The 19,155-nt window shown below is 53.6% G+C and overlaps 4 non-coding genes and 8 pseudogenes across 4 annotated transcripts; all 12 read left to right on the forward strand.

The window, feature by feature from the left end:
• The first annotated feature begins 764 nt into the window (after positions 1–764).
• On the forward strand, positions 765–884 carry LOC120981304 (annotated as a pseudogene).
• Positions 885–1,985: 1,101 nt separating this feature from the next.
• LOC120981286 lies at positions 1,986–2,103 on the forward strand. Its single transcript, XR_005774697.1, has one exon. It is a non-coding gene; the product is annotated as a 5S ribosomal RNA (ribosomal RNA).
• A 986-nt stretch (positions 2,104–3,089) lies between these two features.
• LOC120981296 lies at positions 3,090–3,209 on the forward strand (annotated as a pseudogene).
• Positions 3,210–4,310: 1,101 nt separating this feature from the next.
• Positions 4,311–4,429, forward strand: LOC120981283. The gene has a single exon (XR_005774694.1). It is a non-coding gene; the product is annotated as a 5S ribosomal RNA (ribosomal RNA).
• Positions 4,430–5,415: 986 nt separating this feature from the next.
• Positions 5,416–5,535, forward strand: LOC120981305 (annotated as a pseudogene).
• Positions 5,536–6,636: 1,101 nt separating this feature from the next.
• LOC120981284 lies at positions 6,637–6,755 on the forward strand. Its single transcript, XR_005774695.1, has one exon. It is a non-coding gene; the product is annotated as a 5S ribosomal RNA (ribosomal RNA).
• Positions 6,756–7,747: 992 nt separating this feature from the next.
• On the forward strand, positions 7,748–7,867 carry LOC120981297 (annotated as a pseudogene).
• A 1,101-nt stretch (positions 7,868–8,968) lies between these two features.
• On the forward strand, positions 8,969–9,087 carry LOC120981285. The gene has a single exon (XR_005774696.1). It is a non-coding gene; the product is annotated as a 5S ribosomal RNA (ribosomal RNA).
• Positions 9,088–14,991: 5,904 nt separating this feature from the next.
• LOC120981308 lies at positions 14,992–15,111 on the forward strand (annotated as a pseudogene).
• A 1,395-nt stretch (positions 15,112–16,506) lies between these two features.
• LOC120981288 lies at positions 16,507–16,626 on the forward strand (annotated as a pseudogene).
• Positions 16,627–17,727: 1,101 nt separating this feature from the next.
• Positions 17,728–17,846, forward strand: LOC120981309 (annotated as a pseudogene).
• Positions 17,847–18,857: 1,011 nt separating this feature from the next.
• On the forward strand, positions 18,858–18,977 carry LOC120981306 (annotated as a pseudogene).
• Positions 18,978–19,155: the final 178 nt, after the last annotated feature.

Genomic DNA, 19,155 nt, shown 5'->3' on the forward strand with positions numbered 1-19,155 from the left:
CCTCCCGCAGGGCTGGAGGCAATCACCGCTAACCTGCAGGCTCATTTACAGCGCCACACCAGCACAACATCCTTGCGGGCAATACGCCCTAGCAAAGAGAAGCCTGCTGAAAAAGCAGCTTGCAATCATTCGCACCCATCTCACCTTCTTCCTTCAAAGGGGCATCCCGGCCAGAAGCAATTATCGCCACCCACTGGACAGATGATAACTGCTAGCTGGGTGAGGGAGCGAGAATTGCTTGTGGCCGGAATACCCCTTTTCATTCACCTCCGGACACCTCGCTCTATCCCAACTTGCAGCTCCGCCTTTCACAGCTGGAATCATTTCTTGGCCTGCGGAAAGCCTGTCCTGAGCGTTTTTTTTTTACAGACACCTGCTGCTGGGGCACTACGGCGGCAAATCTTTCATGGCTGAAAAAAGACACCTGTCGGCATGGGGAGGGGTGGGCTAGGGGGGGGGGGCGGGTCTTAACCCATTGGCCGTTCAGACCCGTCCCCTAATGGGCCAGAGTGGCGCTGTGCCAGAATTCACGGCTCGAAAGCTCCTGACTGTGTTAGGCGTTTTGCCATGCCCCCAACCAGATGTCCCTCGATGCTGGACAGAGGGGAAGGAAGTCCGTCGCTGAAGTCCCGAGGGCGTTGGCCGTTTAGCGCTGTTCCGGCGCCACCTCCTGTTCCTGGCCAGTCCTCGGCTCACCAAGCGTGCGCGCCGCTTCGACTCCGTGCAAGCTCCAGGAAGGCTGCCTGGGCGACAAGACGGGTGGTGTCTACCGGCCATGCCACCCTGGGTACGCCTGATCTCGTCTGATCTCAGAAGCAAAGCAGGGTTGGGCTCGGTCAGTACTTGGATGGGAGACCTCCAGGGAAGAGCGGGTGCTGTAGACCGTCTGCGCTTCCTCGTTTCCATTTTTGTCATCTCCCGCTCAGATCGGCCAGCATGAATCGACGCCGCTACGCACAGCGACTTGGCGCTTCCCAGAGGAGAAAAGCGCAAGAGGCCTCGGGGACGGTTTGGCTGCTAATGGCTTCTCCCCGAGCCTCCCCTGCAGGCCTCCCACCTAGCTCTTAGTCCAGGCAGCCAAGGCCTGATCACAACCTCCCGGTATACTGGCATTTGGAAATTAAAGGGTTCAAGGCAGCTGGGCCAGGCTTTGGGGCTGGTGCCTGCCCTTTTATGGCCAGCCAGCAGAAGGAATGTCCCCCTCTGCTAAGGGGAACTGTGTGTAAGAGAGCCATTGAGTGGGTGAGCACATGCAGGCCAGGAGGTGGCCAGAGCGCGGGGGAGGTGGGGGGAGTTTCGGCTAAGGCCTTGTAAAGAGGTAGGCAGACGGGATACTGTGACGGGTGAGGTGGCTGGCGTGGGACTAGAGGCGGCTAGCTGGGCGCCGGAGCTTCCTAGGCGCTCTACGCTGCAGACAGGCTTTAGGGAGCAAAAAAAGGAAGAGGAAGGAAAGAAGAAAAAGGCCTAGGGACAGATTTATCATTACTCTGACAGCTCACTCCCCTTTAACATATGGCTAAAGTCAGTTTTAGCCAAGTCAGATTTATGATCGGCCCTTTAAGACTGTAATAAATCTGGTTTGACGGTAGCAGTTTATCCGTCAGTAAGCAGCTTTACAAAAGTCGCACGTTGTTATGAAAAAGTCGCAAGTTTTTATGAAAAAGTCGCATGTTCTATTAAAAAGTCTCATAAGATAAGCATGGTCCTCACTGGAGTGAAATTGCCACTTTTTTGCGACTTTTTACATTAGATTAGATTAATTTACATAAGAAAACACGCCCACTTTCAGAAAACTGGCGAGCATAGTGCAGAGCAGAAAAAAGTTGCAAATTTGTGCGCAGTTTTAGCGTTTGGGACTTTTTTGGGGACTTTTTCACTCCATTATTCTGACCTGAGCTAATGCTAAATCTGGCCCTTAGTGTTCAGCTCTGGAAAAGCCTGCCAGACTGCAAAGGAGAAGAGCAGCAAGTGAGAGGCTTGCTTCCGCCTACGGCCACACCACCCTGAACACGCCGATCTCGTCTGATCTCGGAAGCTAAGCAGGGTCGGGCCTGGTTAGTACTTGGATGGGAGACCGCCTGGGAATACCAGGTGCTGTAGGCTTTTACTTTTGCTTTTGCTTTTCCTCACGTCAACCAGCAGGGGTCACTCTCCTCTATGCCTAGTTTACATTCACTTTTTCAACCGCTCACTTGCTTCATTGCATTCGCTTTCTCTCTCCTGCTCTTTAACCCTTGCAAAACCCCAGTATGCTTGTTAGACTCCTGCCCACCACCATTCTTGCTTCTTACTTTTGAGACTAGGCTTCACTTCCATAGTACCCATGCCTCCCGCAGGGCTGGAGGCAATCACCGCTAACCTGCAGGCTCATTTACAGCGCCACACCAGCACAACATCCTTGCGGGCAATACGCCCTAGCAAAGAGAAGCCTGCTGAAAAAGCAGCTTGCAATCATTCGCACCCATCTCACCTTCTTCCTTCAAAGGGGCATCGCGGCCAGAAGCAATTATCGCCACCCACTGGACAGATGATAACTGCTAGCTGGGTGAGGGAGCGAGAATTGCTTGTGGCCGGAATACCCCTTTTCATTCACCTCCGGACACCTCGCTCTATCCCAACTTGCAGCTCCGCCTTTCACAGCTGGAATCATTTCTTGGCCTGCGGAAAGCCTGTCCTGAGCGTTTTTTTTTTACAGACACCTGCTGCTGGGGCACTACGGCGGCAAATCTTTCATGGCTGAAAAAAGACACCTGTCGGCATGGGGAGGGGTGGGCTATGGGGGGGGGCGGGTCTTAACCCATTGGCCGTTCAGACCCGTCCCCTAATGGGCCAGAGTGGCGCTGTGCCAGAATTCACGGCTCGAAAGCTCCTGACTGTGTTAGGCGTTTTGCCATGCCCCCAACCAGATGTCCCTCGATGCTGGACAGAGGGGAAGGAAGTCCGTCGCTGAAGTCCCGAGGGCGTTGGCCGTTTAGCGCTGTTCCGGCGCCACCTCCTGTTCCTGGCCAGTCCTCGGCTCACCAAGCGTGCGCGCCGCTTCGACTCCGTGCAAGCTCCAGGAAGGCTGCCTGGGCGACAAGACAGGTGGTGTCTACCGGCCATGCCACCCTGGGTACGCCTGATCTCGTCCGATCTCAGAAGCAAAGCAGGGTTGGGCTCGGTCAGTACTTGGATGGGAGACCTCCAGGGAAGAGCGGGTGCTGTAGACCGTCTGCGCTTCCTCGTTTCCATTTTTGTCATCTCCCGCTCAGATCGGCCAGCATGAATCGACGCCGCTACGCACAGCGACTTGGCGCTTCCCAGAGGAGAAAAGCGCAAGAGGCCTCGGGGACGGTTTGGCTGCTAATGGCTTCTCCCCGAGCCTCCCCTGCAGGCCTCCCACCTAGCTCTTAGTCCAGGCAGCCAAGGCCTGATCACAACCTCCCGGTATACTGGCATTTGGAAATTAAAGGGTTCAAGGCAGCTGGGCCAGGCTTTGGGGCTGGTGCCTGCCCGTTTATGGCCGGCCAGCAGAAGGAAGGTCCCCCTCTGCTAAGGGGAACTGTGTGTAAGGGAGCCATTGAGTGGGGGAGCACATGCAGGCCAGGAGGTGGCCAGAGCGCGGGGGAGGTGGGGGGAGTTTCGGCTAAGGCCTTGTAAAGAGGTAGGCAGACGGGAGACTGTGACGGGTGAGGTGGCTGGCGTGGGACTAGAGGCGGCTAGCTGGGCGCCGGAGCTTCCTAGGCGCTCTACGCTGCAGACAGGCTTTAGGGAGCAAAAAAAGGAAGAGGAAGGAAAGAAGAAAAAGGCCTAGGGACAGATTTATCATTACTCTGACAGCTCACTCCCCTTTAACATATGGCTAAAGTCAGTTTTAGCCAAGTCAGATTTATGATCGGCCCTTTAAGACTGTAATAAATCTGGTTTGACGGTAGCAGTTTATCCGTCAGTAAGCAGCTTTACAAAAGTCGCACGTTGTTATGAAAAAGTCGCAAGTTTTTATGAAAAAGTCGCATGTTCTATTAAAAAGTCTCATAAGATAAGCATGGTCCTCACTGGAGTGAAATTGCCACTTTTTTGCGACTTTTTACATTAGATTAGATTAATTTACATAAGAAAACACGCCCACTTTCAGAAAACTGGCGAGCATAGTGCAGAGCAGAAAAAAGTTGCAAATTTGTGCGCAGTTTTAGCGTTTGGGACTTTTTTGGGGACTTTTTCACTCCATTATTCTGACCTGAGCTAATGCTAAATCTGGCCCTTAGTGTTCAGCTCTGGAAAAGCCTGCCAGACTGCAAAGGAGAAGAGCAGCAAGTGAGAGGCTTGCTTCCGCCTACGGCCACACCACCCTGAACACGCCCGATCTCGTCTGATCTCGGAAGCTAAGCAGGGTCGGGCCTGGTTAGTACTTGGATGGGAGACCGCCTGGGAATACCAGGTGCTGTAGGCTTTTACTTTTGCTTTGCTTTGCTTTTCCTCACGTCAACCAGCAGGGGTCACTCTCCTCTATGCCTAGTTTACATTCACTTTTTCAACCGCTCACTTGCTTCATTGCATTCGCTTTCTCTCTCCTGCTCTTTAAACCTTGCAAAACCCCAGTATGCTTGTTAGACTCCTGCCCACCACCATTCTTGCTTCTTACTTTTGAGACTAGGCTTCACTTCCATAGTACCCATGCCTCCCGCAGGGCTGGAGGCAATCACCGCTAACCTGCAGGCTCATTTACAGCGCCACACCAGCACAACATCCTTGCGGGCAATACGCCCTAGCAAAGAGAAGCCTGCTGAAAAATCAGCTTGCAATCATTCGCACCCATCTCACCTTCTTCCTTCAAAGGGGCATCCCGGCCAGAAGCAATTATCGCCACCCACTGGACAGATGATAACTGCTAGCTGGGTGAGGGAGCGAGAATTGCTTGTGGCCGGAATACCCCTTTTCATTCACATCCGGACACCTCGCTCCATCCCAACTTGCAGCTCCGCCTTTCACAGCTGGAATCATTTCTTGGCCTGCGGAAAGCCCGTCCTGAGCGTTTTTTTTACAGACACCTGCTGCTGGGGCGCTACGGCGGCAAATCTTTCATGGCTGAAAAAAGACACCTGTCGGCATGGGGAGGGGTGGGCTATGGGGGGGCAGGTCTTAACCCATTGGCCGTTCAGACCCGTCCCCTAATGGGCCAGAGTGGCGCTGTGCCAGAATTCACGGCTCAAAAGCTCCTGACTGTGTTAGGCGTTTTGCCATGCCCCCAACCAGATTTCCCTCGATGCTGGACAGAGGGGAAGGAAGTCCGTCGCTGAAGTCCCGAGGGCGTTGGCCGTTTAGCGCTGTTCCGGCGCCACCTCCTGTTCCTGGCCAGTCCTCGGCTCACCAAGCGTGCGCGCCGCTTCGACTCCGTGCAAGCTCCAGGAAGGCTGCCTGGGCGACAAGACGGGTGGTGTCTACCAGCCATGCCACCCTGGGTACGCCTGATCTCGTCTGATCTCAGAAGCAAAGCAGGGTTGGGCTCGGTCAGTACTTGGATGGGAGACCTCCAGGGAAGAGCGGGTGCTGTAGACCGTCTGCGCTTCCTCGTTTCCATTTTTGTCATCTCCCGCTCAGATCGGCCAGCATGAATCGACGCCGCTACGCACAGCGACTTGGCGCTTCCCAGAGGAGAAAAGCGCAAGAGGCCTCGGGGACGGTTTGGCTGCTAATGGCTTCTCCCCGAGCCTCCCCTGCAGGCCTCCCACCTAGCTCTTAGTCCAGGCAGCCAAGGCCTGATCACAACCTCCCGGTATACTGGCATTTGGAAATTAAAGGGTTCAAGGCAGCTGGGCCAGGCTTTGGGGCTGGTGCCTGCCCGTTTATGGCCGGCCAGCAGAAGGAATGTCCCCCTCTGCTAAGGGGAACTGTGTGTAAGAGAGCCATTGAGTGGGTGAGCACATGCAGGCCAGGAGGTGGCCAGAGCGCGGGGGAGGTGGGGGGAGTTTCGGCTAAGGCCTTGTAAAGAGGTAGGCAGACGGGAGACTGTGACGGGTGAGGTGGCTGGCGTGGGACTAGAGGCGGCTAGCTGGGCGCCGGAGCTTCCTAGGCGCTCTACGCTGCAGACAGGCTTTAGGGAGCAAAAAAAGGAAGAGGAAGGAAAGAAGAAAAAGGCCTAGGGACAGATTTATCATTACTCTGACAGCTCACTCCCCTTTAACATATGGCTAAAGTCAGTTTTAGCCAAGTCAGATTTATGATCGGCCCTTTAAGACTGTAATAAATCTGGTTTGACGGTAGCAGTTTATCCGTCAGTAAGCAGCTTTACAAAAGTCGCACGTTGTTATGAAAAAGTCGCAAGTTTTTATGAAAAAGTCGCATGTTCTATTAAAAAGTCTCATAAGATAAGCATGGTCCTCACTGGAGTGAAATTGCCACTTTTTTGCGACTTTTTACATTAGATTAGATTCATTTACATAAGAAAACACGCCCACTTTCAGAAAACTGGCGAGCATAGTGCAGAGCAGAAAAAAGTTGCAAATTTGTGCGCAGTTTTAGCGTTTGGGACTTTTTTGGGGACTTTTTCACTCCATTATTCTGACCTGAGCTAATGCTAAATCTGGCCCTTAGTGTTCAGCTCTGGAAAAGCCTGCCAGACTGCAAAGGAGAAGAGCAGCAAGTGAGAGGCTTGCTTCCGCCTACGGCCACACCACCCTGAACACGCCCGATCTCGTCTGATCTCGGAAGCTAAGCAGGGTCGGGCCTGGTTAGTACTTGGATGGGAGACCGCCTGGGAATACCAGGTGCTGTAGGCTTTTACTTTTGCTTTTGCTTTTGCTTTTCCTCACGTCAACCAGCAGGGGTCACTCTCCTCTATGCCTAGTTTACATTCACTTTTTCAACCGCTCACTTGCTTCATTGCATTCGCTTTCTCTCTCCTGCTCTTTAACCCTTGCAAAACCCCAGTATGCTTGTTAGACTCCTGCCCACCACCATTCTTGCTTCTTACTTTTGAGACTAGGCTTCACTTCCATAGTACCCATGCCTCCCGCAGGGCTGGAGGCAATCACCGCTAACCTGCAGGCTCATTTACAGCGCCACACCAGCACAACATCCTTGCGGGCAATACGCCCTAGCAAAGAGAAGCCTGCTGAAAAAGCAGCTTGCAATCATTCGCACCCATCTCACCTTCTTCCTTCAAAGGGGCATCCCGGCCAGAAGCAATTATCGCCACCCACTGGACAGATGATAACTGCTAGCTGGGTGAGGGAGCGAGAATTGCTTGTGGCCGGAATACCCCTTTTCATTCACCTCCGGACACCTCGCTCTATCCCAACTTGCAGCTCCGCCTTTCACAGCTGGAATCATTTCTTGGCCTGCGGAAAGCCTGTCCTGAGCGTTTTTTTTTACAGACACCTGCTGCTGGGGCACTACGGCGGCAAATCTTTCATGGCTGAAAAAAGACACCTGTCGGCATGGGGAGGGGTGGGCTATGGGGGGGGGGCGGGTCTTAACCCATTGGCCGTTCAGACCCGTCCCCTAATGGGCCAGAGTGGCGCTGTGCCAGAATTCACGGCTCGAAAGCTCCTGACTGTGTTAGGCGTTTTGCCATGCCCCCAACCAGATGTCCCTCGATGCTGGACAGAGGGGAAGGAAGTCCGTCGCTGAAGTCCCGAGGGCGTTGGCCGTTTAGCGCTGTTCCGGCGCCACCTCCTGTGCCTGGCCAGTCCTCGGCTCACCAAGCGTGCGCGCCGCTTCGACTCCGTGCAAGCTCCAGGAAGGCTGCCTGGGCGACAAGACGGGTGGTGTCTACCGGCCATGCCACCCTGGGTACGCCTGATCTCGTCCGATCTCAGAAGCAAAGCAGGGTTGGGCTCGGTCAGTACTTGGATGGGAGACCTCCAGGGAAGAGCGGGTGCTGTAGACCGTCTGCGCTTCCTCGTTTCCATTTTTGTCATCTCCCGCTCAGATCGGCCAGCATGAATCGACGCCGCTACGCACAGCGACTTGGCGCTTCCCAGAGGAGAAAAGCGCAAGAGGCCTCGGGGACGGTTTGGCTGCTAATGGCTTCTCCCCGAGCCTCCCCTGCAGGCCTCCCACCTAGCTCTTAGTCCAGGCAGCCAAGGCCTGATCACAACCTCCCGGTATACTGGCATTTGGAAATTAAAGGGTTCAAGGCAGCTGGGCCAGGCTTTGGGGCTGGTGCCTGCCCGTTTATGGCCGGCCAGCAGAAGGAATGTCCCCCTCTGCTAAGGGGAACTGTGTGTAAGAGAGCCATTGAGTGGGTGAGCACATGCAGGCCAGGAGGTGGCCAGAGCGCGGGGGAGGTGGGGGGAGTTTCGGCTAAGGCCTTGTAAAGAGGTAGGCAGACGGGAGACTGTGACGGGTGAGGTGGCTGGCGTGGGACTAGAGGCGGCTAGCTGGGCGCCGGAGCTTCCTAGGCGCTCTACGCTGCAGACAGGCTGTAGGGAGCAAAAAAAGGAAGAGGAAGGAAAGAAGAAAAAGGCCTAGGGACAGATTTATCATTACTCTGACAGCTCACTCCCCTTTAACATATGGCTAAAGTCAGTTTTAGCCAAGTCAGATTTATGATCGGCCCTTTAAGACTGTAATAAATCTGGTTTGACGGTAGCAGTTTATCCGTCAGTAAGCAGCTTTACAAAAGTCGCACGTTGTTATGAAAAAGTCGCAAGTTTTTATGAAAAAGTCGCATGTTCTATTAAAAAGTCTCATAAGATAAGCATGGTCCTCACTGGAGTGAAATTGCCACTTTTTTGCGACTTTTTACATTAGATTAGATTAATTTACATAAGAAAACACGCCCACTTTCAGAAAACTGGCGAGCATAGTGCAGAGCAGAAAAAAGTTGCAAATTTGTGCGCAGTTTTAGCGTTTGGGACTTTTTTGGGGACTTTTTCACTCCATTATTCTGACCTGAGCTAATGCTAAATCTGGCCCTTAGTGTTCAGCTCTGGAAAAGCCTGCCAGACTGCAAAGGAGAAGAGCAGCAAGTGAGAGGCTTGCTTCCGCCTACGGCCACACCACCCTGAACACGCCCGATCTCGTCTGATCTCGGAAGCTAAGCAGGGTCGGGCCTGGTTAGTACTTGGATGGGAGACCGCCTGGGAATACCAGGTGCTGTAGGCTTTTACTTTTGCTTTTGCTTTTCCTCACGTCAACCAGCAGGGGTCACTCTCCTCTATGCCTAGTTTACATTCACTTTTTCAACCGCTCACTTGCTTCATTGCATTCGCTTTCTCTCTCCTGCTCTTTAACCCTTGCAAAACCCCAGTATGCTTGTTAGACTCCTGCCCACCACCATTCTTGCTTCTTACTTTTGAGACTAGGCTTCACTTCCATAGTACCCATGCCTCCCGCAGGGCTGGAGGCAATCACCGCTAACCTGCAGGCTCATTTACAGCGCCACACCAGCACAACATCCTTGCGGGCAATACGCCCTAGCAAAGAAAAGCCTGCTGAAAAAGCAGCTTGCAATCATTCGCACTAGGGTGACCACATTTCCAAACTGCCATTCAGGGACACCCGCCCCGGCCCCCCCGCACCCATGTCCACTCCCCAAAAAATATGATTTTTGATACTTTTTTTAAAAAATTAAGTCACTTAGTGACAGCGGCGTACTTTGTACTTACGCTGGCAAGTTCATTGCATCGAAGTTATGCTTGAGATTGCTATAAACATAACTGCCTGTGCATTGTTCAGTAATTTGTGATTGTGCCCTGCACACAATCACTGGCTACCTAAAACAGGTCATATTTTTAATGTGTTAGACATCTCTTAAGAAAATAGAAATAAGAAATAGAAAAAACAAACAGAACAAGTTGCAATAAATTAACAGATTTTTTTATTGTTTTTTTTTTTTAATGAGTAAGAACTCATTAGCACACTGGCAGCATTTGATGGGGCACAGTAGTGACAATTAATTGACACACTGGCAGCATCTGATCTGATGGGCACAGTAGCGGCAATTGATAGGCACACTGGCAGCATCTGATGAGGCACAGTTTGCGACAATTCATGGGCACACTGGCAGCATCTGATGGGGGCACAGTAGCGACAATTCATGGGCACACTGGCATTTGATGGGGCACAGTCCATCAAATGCCAGTGTGCCCATGAATTGTCGCTACTGTGCCCCCATCAGATGCTGCCAGTGTGCCCATGAATTGTCGCTATTGTGCCCCATCAAATGCCAGTGTGCCCATAAATTGTCGCTACTGTGCGCCATCAAATGCCAGTGTGCCCATAGATTGTCGCTACTGTGCCCCATCAGATGCTGCCAGTGTGCCCATGAATTGTCGCTATTGTGCCCCATCTAATGCCAGTCTGCCCATAAATTGTCGCTACTGTGCGCCATCAAATGCCAGTGTGCCCATAGATTGTCGCTACTGTGCCCCATCAGATGCTGCCACCCAGTGTCAATTGCCCCTATTTGCTCACCTTTTGGAGTCATATAATGGAGATGGAGTGACTGTCTCCTCGTCTGGTCACTGGTGGTGGTGGAGCAGGGCAGGGCAGTCTTGCGCCGGTGTTCTTCCAGTCAGGACTCGAGGAGGCACTGGCGTCTGGCAGGCACTGGCAGAGAGAGAATCGTCGGGCCGCTCGGGCGGGAGCCGGGAGGAGCCTGCCGGGGGCGCTGGGCGGTAGAGGAGGTCAGACCGGCGGAGAATGAGAACTGCACTGCACTGTGAGAGATGTCACAGGCTTGCAGAGCAGCGGGAGTCGCGGCGCCGGCGGGACTTACTAGCGGGAGCCGAGGTCAGGAGGACTCAGAGGAGGAGGAGGTCTTGGTCTGTGCCACTGCCCCGGTACTGGTAGGTGACGGTGAGTGACTCACTGCCTGCCCTGTACGAATCGATGCTGCTGCGCTGCTCTCTCTGCTGCAAGAACCGCGGCGGCAGCTGGAGGAGGAGGAGGAGGTGGGGGTGGAGTCGGAGCCGCAGAGAGAGCGGGACATGGTGACGTCACTGGTTGCTACACGCCAAGCGGGGCAGCCGTAGCAACCAGTGATTTAGGATGAATTAATTACAACAGCACTGCGGCAGCAGCGGCAGTGAATGTTGCAGACTGGCAGCAGTGGCGTCTCTAGCTTTCAAATTTTGTGGGGGCACACTGGGGGCCAGGACAAAAGTAGGGGGGGCAGCTATAACAATGATACATTTACACAAGTACGCTTAGAAATGCTACAATACTTTACCCAATACCTAAAACCGCAACAGGGAAGAAAAGTCCAGCTGTCTGTGGATGACACTTTTATAGAGAGGGGGATCTGTGGATGACACTGCTATGGGGGGGATCTGTGGATGCCACATACCGTATATAGCATCTTATGCTATATGTGTCATCCCCAGATCCACCCCATGACAGTGTCATCCCCATTTCCCCCTCCATAACAGTGTCATCCACAGATCTCCCTCCCTATAACAGTGTCATCCACAGATCTCCCTCCCTATAACAGTGTCATCCACAGATCTCCCTCCCTATAACAGTGTCATCCACAGATCTCCCTCCCCGCCTCTCACAGGAGTGTACATATATAAAAAAAGCATATTTCACATGAACACTTACAGTTACTTGGCTTGGCCCTTGGGGATCTCGGACGCCACTTCAACACTTTGGCCGGGGGCTCGGCGGAGCTGATGTTGTGTTTTATCCTAATGAGAAAGATTTCATAATAAGGATTTGGAGAAGGGGCAGAGGGATAGCAGAGCAGGGAGAGGCTGGTGCTGCTACTAGGGGGTCATACCATGGGGGAGTAATAAAACCCACCATAATGCCCCCCAGTAGAAAGAATTCTCTTTATAATGTGCAAACATACCCCCTTGTAATGCCCCCAGTTGAGCTAATGTCCCCCATAATGTGCCAGTATAAAATACCCCTATATAGTGCCCCAGTAAATGGCTCCATAGTGCTCCTCTCCCCCCTTCCTGCTAGTGCCCCCCATAATGTACCAGTATAAAATGCCCCATATTATCGTGCCCCAGTAGATGCCCTCAGTGTCCCCCATAATTTGCAAGTATAAAATACCCCTTCTTAGTGCCCCCCGTAGATGACTCCATAGTACTCCTGTCTCCCCTTCTCCATAGTACCCACCATAATGTGTCCCAGTATAAAATGCTACTGTACAGAGCCCCCCATATAAAACACCCCTTCTTTGTGGCCTCAGTAGATGCCCCTATAGTGCCCACCAATAATGTGCCAGTAATAAGTGCCCTCAATAACGTGCCACTGCCAGTAACAAGAGCCCCCCAATGTGCCAGTAACAAGAGCCCCATCACGTGCCAGTAATAAGCCCCCCATCACGTGCCAGTAATAAGCCCCCCATCACGTGCCAGTAATAATCCCCCCATCACGTGCCAGTAATAAGCCCCCCATCACGTGCCAGTAATAAGCCCCCCATCACGTGCCAGTAACAAGAGCCCCATCACGTGCCAGTAATAAGCCCCCCATCACGTGCCAGTAATAAGCCCCCCATCACGTGCCAGTAATAAGCCCCCCATCACGTGCCAGTAATAAGCCCCCCATCACGTGCCAGTAATAGGCCCCCCATTACGTGCCAGTAATAAGCCCCCCCATTACGTGCCAGTAATAAGCCCCCCATTACGTGCCAGTAATAAGCCCCCCCATTACGTGCCAGTAATAAGCCCCCCATTACGTGCCAGTAATAAGCCCCCCATTACGTGCCAGTAATAAGCCCCCCATTACGTGCCAGTAATAAGCCCCCCCATTACGTGCCAGTAATAAGCCCCCCATTACGTGCCAGTAATAAGCCCCCCATTATGTGTCAGTAATAAGCCCCCCCATTACGTGCCAGCAATAAGCCCCCCATTACGTGCTTGTAATAAGCCTTCCATTACGTGCCAGTATTAAGCCCCCCCATCACTTGCCAGTATTAAGCCCCCCCATCATGTGCCAGTATTAAGTCCCCCCATCATCATGTGCCAGTATTAAGCCCCCCCATCATCATGTGCCAGTATTAAGCCCCCCCCATCATGTGCCAGTATTAAGCCCCCCCATTGTAATAAGCCCCCCCATTGTAATAAGCCCCCCATTGTAATAAGCCCCCCCATTGTAATAAGCCCTCCTCATTGTAATAAGCCCCCCCATTGTAATAAGCCCCCCTCATTGTAATAAGCCCCCCATTGTAATAAGCCCCCTCATTGTAATAAGCCCCCCCATTGTAATAAGCCCCCCTCATTGTAATAAGCCCCCCATTGTAATAAGCCCCCCTCATTGTAATAAGCCCCCCTCATTGTAATAAGACCCCTCATTGTAATAAGCCCCCCCATTGTAATAAACCCCCCCCATTGTAATAAGCCCCCTCCATTGTAATAAGCCCCCCATTGTAATAAGCCCCCTCATTGTAATAATCCCCCCATTGTAATAAGCCCCCCATTGTAATAAGCCCCCTCATTGTAATAAGCCCCCCCATTGTAATAAGCCCCCCTCATTGTAATAACCCCCCCCATTGTAATAAGCCCCCCCATTGTAATAAGCCCCCCTCATTGTAATAAGTCCCCCCATTGTAATAAGCCCCCCCCCATTGTAATAAGCCCCCCCATTTTAATAAGCCCCCCCCATTGTAATAAGCCCCCCTCATTGTAATAAGTCCCCCCACTGTAATAAGCCCCCCTCATTGTAATAAGCCCCCCCATTGTAATAAGCCCCCCCATTGTAATAAGCCCCCCTCATTGTAATAAGTCCCCCCATTGTAATAAGCCCCCCCATTGTAATAAGCCCCCTCATTGTAATAAGCCCCCCCATTGTAATAAGCCCCCCCTCATTGTAATAAGTCCCCCCATTGTAATAAGCCCCCCCATTGTAATAAGCCCCTCTCATTGTAATAAGCCCCCCCCATTGTAATAAGCCCCCCCCCCCCATGCCAGTAACACTATTGTAAAAAAAAAAAACAACAAAAAAAACCACTTATACTTACCTCAGTGTCAGCGATGTGATGCAGACTCTTCCTGTGTCCCGCGCTGTAAGGCTCGGGCGGTGCGATGACGTCATCGCCCCGCCTTCGCCGGCCTCTGATAGGCTGCCGGCCTAGTGCCTGCAGCCTATCAGAGGAAGGGGAAGGGACACGCCTCTCCCTCCCCTGCACCTCCGCTGGCACAGGCAGATTACTAAGGAGATGAGCGCAATGGAAGCGCTCATCTCCCTGTGCCCGGCGGCGGCGGCTCACTTGGGGGGGCATTTTAGTTGGGGGGGCACATGGGGGAGCACAGCATGATGTAGGGGGGGCCGTGGCCCCCTCTGGCCACCCCCTGGCGACGCCACTGACTGGCAGGCAGTTGATTCCGGGACTCTCTATTGTCCCGGTTTGAAGGCTCCCGGGACACGGGACAAAAACGTAAATTACGGGACGATCCCGGGCAAACCGGGACACGTGGTCACCCAAATTCGCACCCATCTCACCTTCTTCCTTCAAAGGGGCATCCCGGCCAGAAGCAATTATCGCCACCCACTGGACAGATGATAACTGCTAGCTGGGTGAGGGAGCGAGAATTGCTTGTGGCCGGAATACCCCTTTTCATTCACCTCCGGACACCTCGCTCCATCCCAACTTGCAGCTCCGCCTTTCACAGCTGGAATCATTTCTTGGCCTGCGGAAAGCCTGTCCTGAGCGTTTTTTTTACAGACACCTGCTGCTGGGGCTCTACGGCGGCAAATCTTTCATGGCTGAAAAAAGACACCTGTCGGCATGGGGAGGGGTGGGCTATGGGGGGGCGGGTCTTAACCCATTGGCCGTTCAGACCCGTCCCCTAATGGGCCAGAGTGGCGCTGTGCCAGAATTCACGGCTCGAAAGCTCCTGACTGTGTTAGGCGTTTTGCCATGCCCCCAACCAGATGTCCCTCGATGCTGGACAGAGGGGAAGGAAGTCCGTCGCTGAAGTCCCGAGGGCGTTGGCCGTTTAGCGCTGGGCCGGCGCCACCTCCTGTTCCTGGCCAGTCCTCGGCTCACCAAGCGTGCGCGCCGCTTCGACTCCGTGCAAGCTCCAGGAAGGCTGCCTGGGCAACAAGACAGGTGGTGTCTACCGGCCATGCCACCTTGGGTACGCCTGATCTCGTCCGATCTCAGAAGCAAAGCAGGGTTGGGCTCAGTCAGTACTTGGATGGGAGACCTCCAGGGAAGAGCGGGTGCTGTAGACCGTCTGCGCTTCCTCGTTTACATTTTTGTCATCTCCCGCTCAGATCGGCCAGCATGAATCGACGCCGCTACGCACAGCGACTTGGCGCTTCCCAGAGGAGAAAAGCGCAAGAGGCCTCGGGGACGGTTTGGCTGCTAATGGCTTCTCCCCGAGCCTCCCCTGCAGGCCTCCCACCTAGCTCTTAGTCCAGGCAGCCAAGGCCTGATCACAACCTTCCGGTATACTGGCATTTGGAAATTAAAGGGTTCAAGGCAGCTGGGCCAGGCTTTGGGGCTGGTGCCTGCCCGTTTATGGCCGGCCAGCAGAAGGAATGTCCCCCTCTGCTAAGGGGAACTGTGTGTAAGAGAGCCATTGAGTGGGTGAGCACATGCAGGCCAGGAGGTGGCCAGAGCGCGGGGGAGGTGGGGGGAGTTTCGGCTAAGGCCTTGTAAAGAGGTAGGCAGACGGGAGACTGTGACGGGTGAGGTGGCTGGCGTGGGACTAGAGGCGGCTAGCTGGGCGCCGGAGCTTCCTAGGCGCTCTACGCTGCAGACAGGCTTTAGGGAGCAAAAAAAGGAAGAGGAAGGAAAGAAGGAAAAGGCCTAGGGACAGATTTATCATTACTCTGACAGCTCACTCCACTTTAACATATGGCTAAAGTCAGTTTTAGCCAAGTCAGATTTATGATCGGCCCTTTAAGACTGTAATACGCCCTAGCAAAGAGAAGCCTGCTGAAAAAGCAGCTTGCAATCATTCGCACCCATCTCACCTTCTTCCTTCAAAGGGGCATCCCGGCCAGAAGCAATTATCGCCACCCACTGGACAGATGATAACTGCTAGCTGGGTGAGGGAGCGACCCCTGGGAGCCCACCCAAAGGCGCACGGGCGAGAATTGCTTGTGGCCGGAATACCCCTTTTCATTCACCTCCGGACACCTCGTTCCATCCCAACTTTCAGCTCCGCCTTTCACAGCTGGAATCATTTCTTGGCCTGCGGAAAGCCTGTCCTGAGCGTTTTTTTTACAGACACCTGCTGCTGGGGCGCTACGGCGGCAAATCTTTCATGGCTGAAAAAAGACACCAATCGGCATGGGGAGGGGTGGGCTATGGGGGGGCGGGTCTTAACCCATTGGCCGTTCAGACCTGTCCCCTAATGGGCCAGAGTGGCGCTGTGCCAGAATTCACGGCTCGAAAGCTCCTGACTGTGTTAGGCGTTTTGCCATGCCCCCAACCAGATGTCCCTCGATGCTGGACAGAGGGGAAGGAAGTCCGTCGCTGAAGTCCCGAGGGCGTTGGCTGTTTAGCGCTGGGCCGGCGCCACCTCCTGTTCCTGGCCAGTCCTCGGCTCACCAAGCGTGTGCACCGCTTCGACTCCGTGCAAGCTCCAGGAAGGCTGCCTGGGCGACAAGACAGGTGGTGTCTACCGGCCATGCCACCCTGGGTACGCCTGATCTCGTCCGATCTCAGAAGCAAAGCAGGGTTGGGCTCGGTCAGTACTTGGATGGGAGACCTCCAGGGAAGAGCAGGTGCTGTAGACCGTCTGCGCTTCCTCGTTTACATTTTTGTCATCTCCCGCTCAGATCGGCCAGCATGAATCGACGCCGCTACGCACAGCGACTTGGCGCTTCCCAGAGGAGAAAAGCGCAAGAGGCCTCGGGGACGGTTTGGCTGCTAATGGCTTCTCCCCGAGCCTCCCCTGCAGGCCTCCCACCTAGCTCTTAGTCCAGGCAGCCAAGGCCTGATCACAACCTCCCAGTATACTGGCATTTGGAAATTAAAGGGTTCAAGGCAGCTGGGCCAGGCTTTGGGACTGGTGCCTGCACGTTTATGGCCGGCCAGCAGAAGGAATGTCCCCCTCTGCTAAGGGGAACTGTGTGTAAGAGAGCCATTGAGTGGGTGAGCACATGCAGGCCAGGAGGTGGCCAGAGCGCGGGGGAGGTGGGGGGAGTTTCGGCTAAGGCCTTGTAAAGAGGTAGGCAGACGGGAGACTGTGACGGGTGAGGTGGCTGGCGTGGGACTAGAGGCGGCTAGCTGGGCGCCGGAGCTTCCTAGGCGCTCTACGCTGCAGACAGGCTTTAGGGAGCAAAAAAAGGAAGAGGAAGGAAAGAAGAAAAAGGCCTAGGGACAGATTTATCATTACTCTGACAGCTCACTCCCTTTTAACATATGGCTAAAGTCAGTTTTAGCCAAGTCAGATTTATGATCGGCCCTTTAAGACTGTAATAAATCTGGTTTGACGGTAGCAGTTTATCCGTCAGTAAGCAGCTTTACAAAAGTCGCACGTTGTTATGAAAAAGTCGCAAGTTTTTATGAAAAAGTCGCATGTTCTATTAAAAAGTCTCATAAGATAAGCATGGTCCTCACTGGAGTGAAATTGCGACTTTTTTGCGACTTTTTACATTAGATTAGATTAATTTACATAAGAAAACACGCCCACTTTCAGAAAACTGGCGAGCATAGTGCAGAGCAGAAAAAAGTTGCAAATTTGTGCGCAGTTTTAGCGTTTGGGACTTTTTTGGGGACTTTTTCACTCCATTATTCTGACCTGAGCTAATGCTAAATCTGGCCCTTAGTGTTCAGCTCTGGAAAAGCCTGCCAGACTGCAAAGGAGAAGAGCAGCAAGTGAGAGGCTTGTTTCCGCCTATGGCCACACCACCCTGAACACGCCTGATCTTGTCTGATCTCGGAAGCTAAGCAGGGTCGGGCCTGGTTAGTACTTGGATGGGAGACCGCCTGGGAATACCAGGTGTATTACTTTTAGGCTTTTACTTTTACTTTTGCTTTTGCTTTTCCTCACGTCAACCAGCAGGGGTCACTCTCCTCTATGCCTAGTTTACATTCACTTTTTCAACCGCTCACTTGCTTCATTGCATTCGCTTTCTCTCTCCTGCTCTTTAACCCTTGCAAAACCCCAGTATGCTTGTTAGACTCCTGCCCACCACCATTCTTGCTTCTTACTTTTGAGACTAGGCTTCACTTCCATAGTACCCATGCCTCCCGCAGGGCTGGAGGCAATCACCGCTAACCTGCAGGCTCATTTACAGCGCCACACCAGCACAACATCCTTGCGGGCAATACGCCCTAGCAAAGAAAAGCCTGCTGAGAAAGCAGCTTGCAATCATTCGCACCCATCTCACCTTCTTCCTTCAAAGGGGCATCCCGGCCAGAAGCAATTATCGGCACCCACTGGACAGATGATAACTGCTAGCTGGGTGAGGGAGCGACCACTGGGAGCCCACCCAAAGGCGCACGGGCGAGAATTGCTTGTGGCCGGAATACCCCTTTTCATTCACCTCCGGACACCTCGCTCCATCCCAACTTGCAGCTCCGCCTTTCACAGCTGGAATAATTTCTTGGCCTGCGGAAAGCCTGTCCTGAGCGTTTTTTTACAGACACCTGCTGCTGGGGCGCTACGGCGGCAAATCTTTCATGGCTGAAAAAAGACACCTGTCGGCATGGGGAGGGGTGGGCTATAACCCATTGGCCGTTCAGACCCGTCCCCTAATGGGCCAGAGTGGCGCTGTGCCAGAATTCACGGCTCGAAAGCTCCTGACTGTGTTAGGCGTTTTGCCATGCCCCCAACCAGATGTCCCTCGATGCTGGACAGAGGGGAAGGAAGTCCGTCGCTGAAGTCCCGAGGGCGTTGGCCGTTTAGCGCTGGGCCGGCGCCACCTCCTGTTCCTGGCCAGTCCTCGGCTCACCAAGCGTGCGCGCCGCTTCGACTCCGTGCAAGCTCCAGGAAGGCTGCCTGGGCGACAAGACAGGTGGTGTCTACCGGCCATGCCACCCTGGGTACGCCTGATCTCGTCCGATCTCAGAAGCAAAGCAGGGTTGGGCTCGGTCAGTACTTGGATGGGAAACCTCCAGGGAAGAGCGGGTGCTGTAGACCGTCTGCGCTTCCTCGTTTCCATTTTTGTCATCTCCCGCTCAGATCGGCCAGCATGAATCGACGCCGCTACGCACAGCGACTTGGCACTTCCCAGAGGAGAAAAGCGCAAGAGGCCTCGGGGACGGTTTGGCTGCTAATGGCTTCTCCCCGAGCCTCCCCTGCAGGCCTCCCACCTAGC

The sequence above is a fragment of the Bufo bufo genome, chromosome 10 (genome assembly GCF_905171765.1).
Source record: "Bufo bufo chromosome 10, aBufBuf1.1, whole genome shotgun sequence".
Taxonomy (NCBI): domain Eukaryota; kingdom Metazoa; phylum Chordata; class Amphibia; order Anura; family Bufonidae; genus Bufo; species Bufo bufo.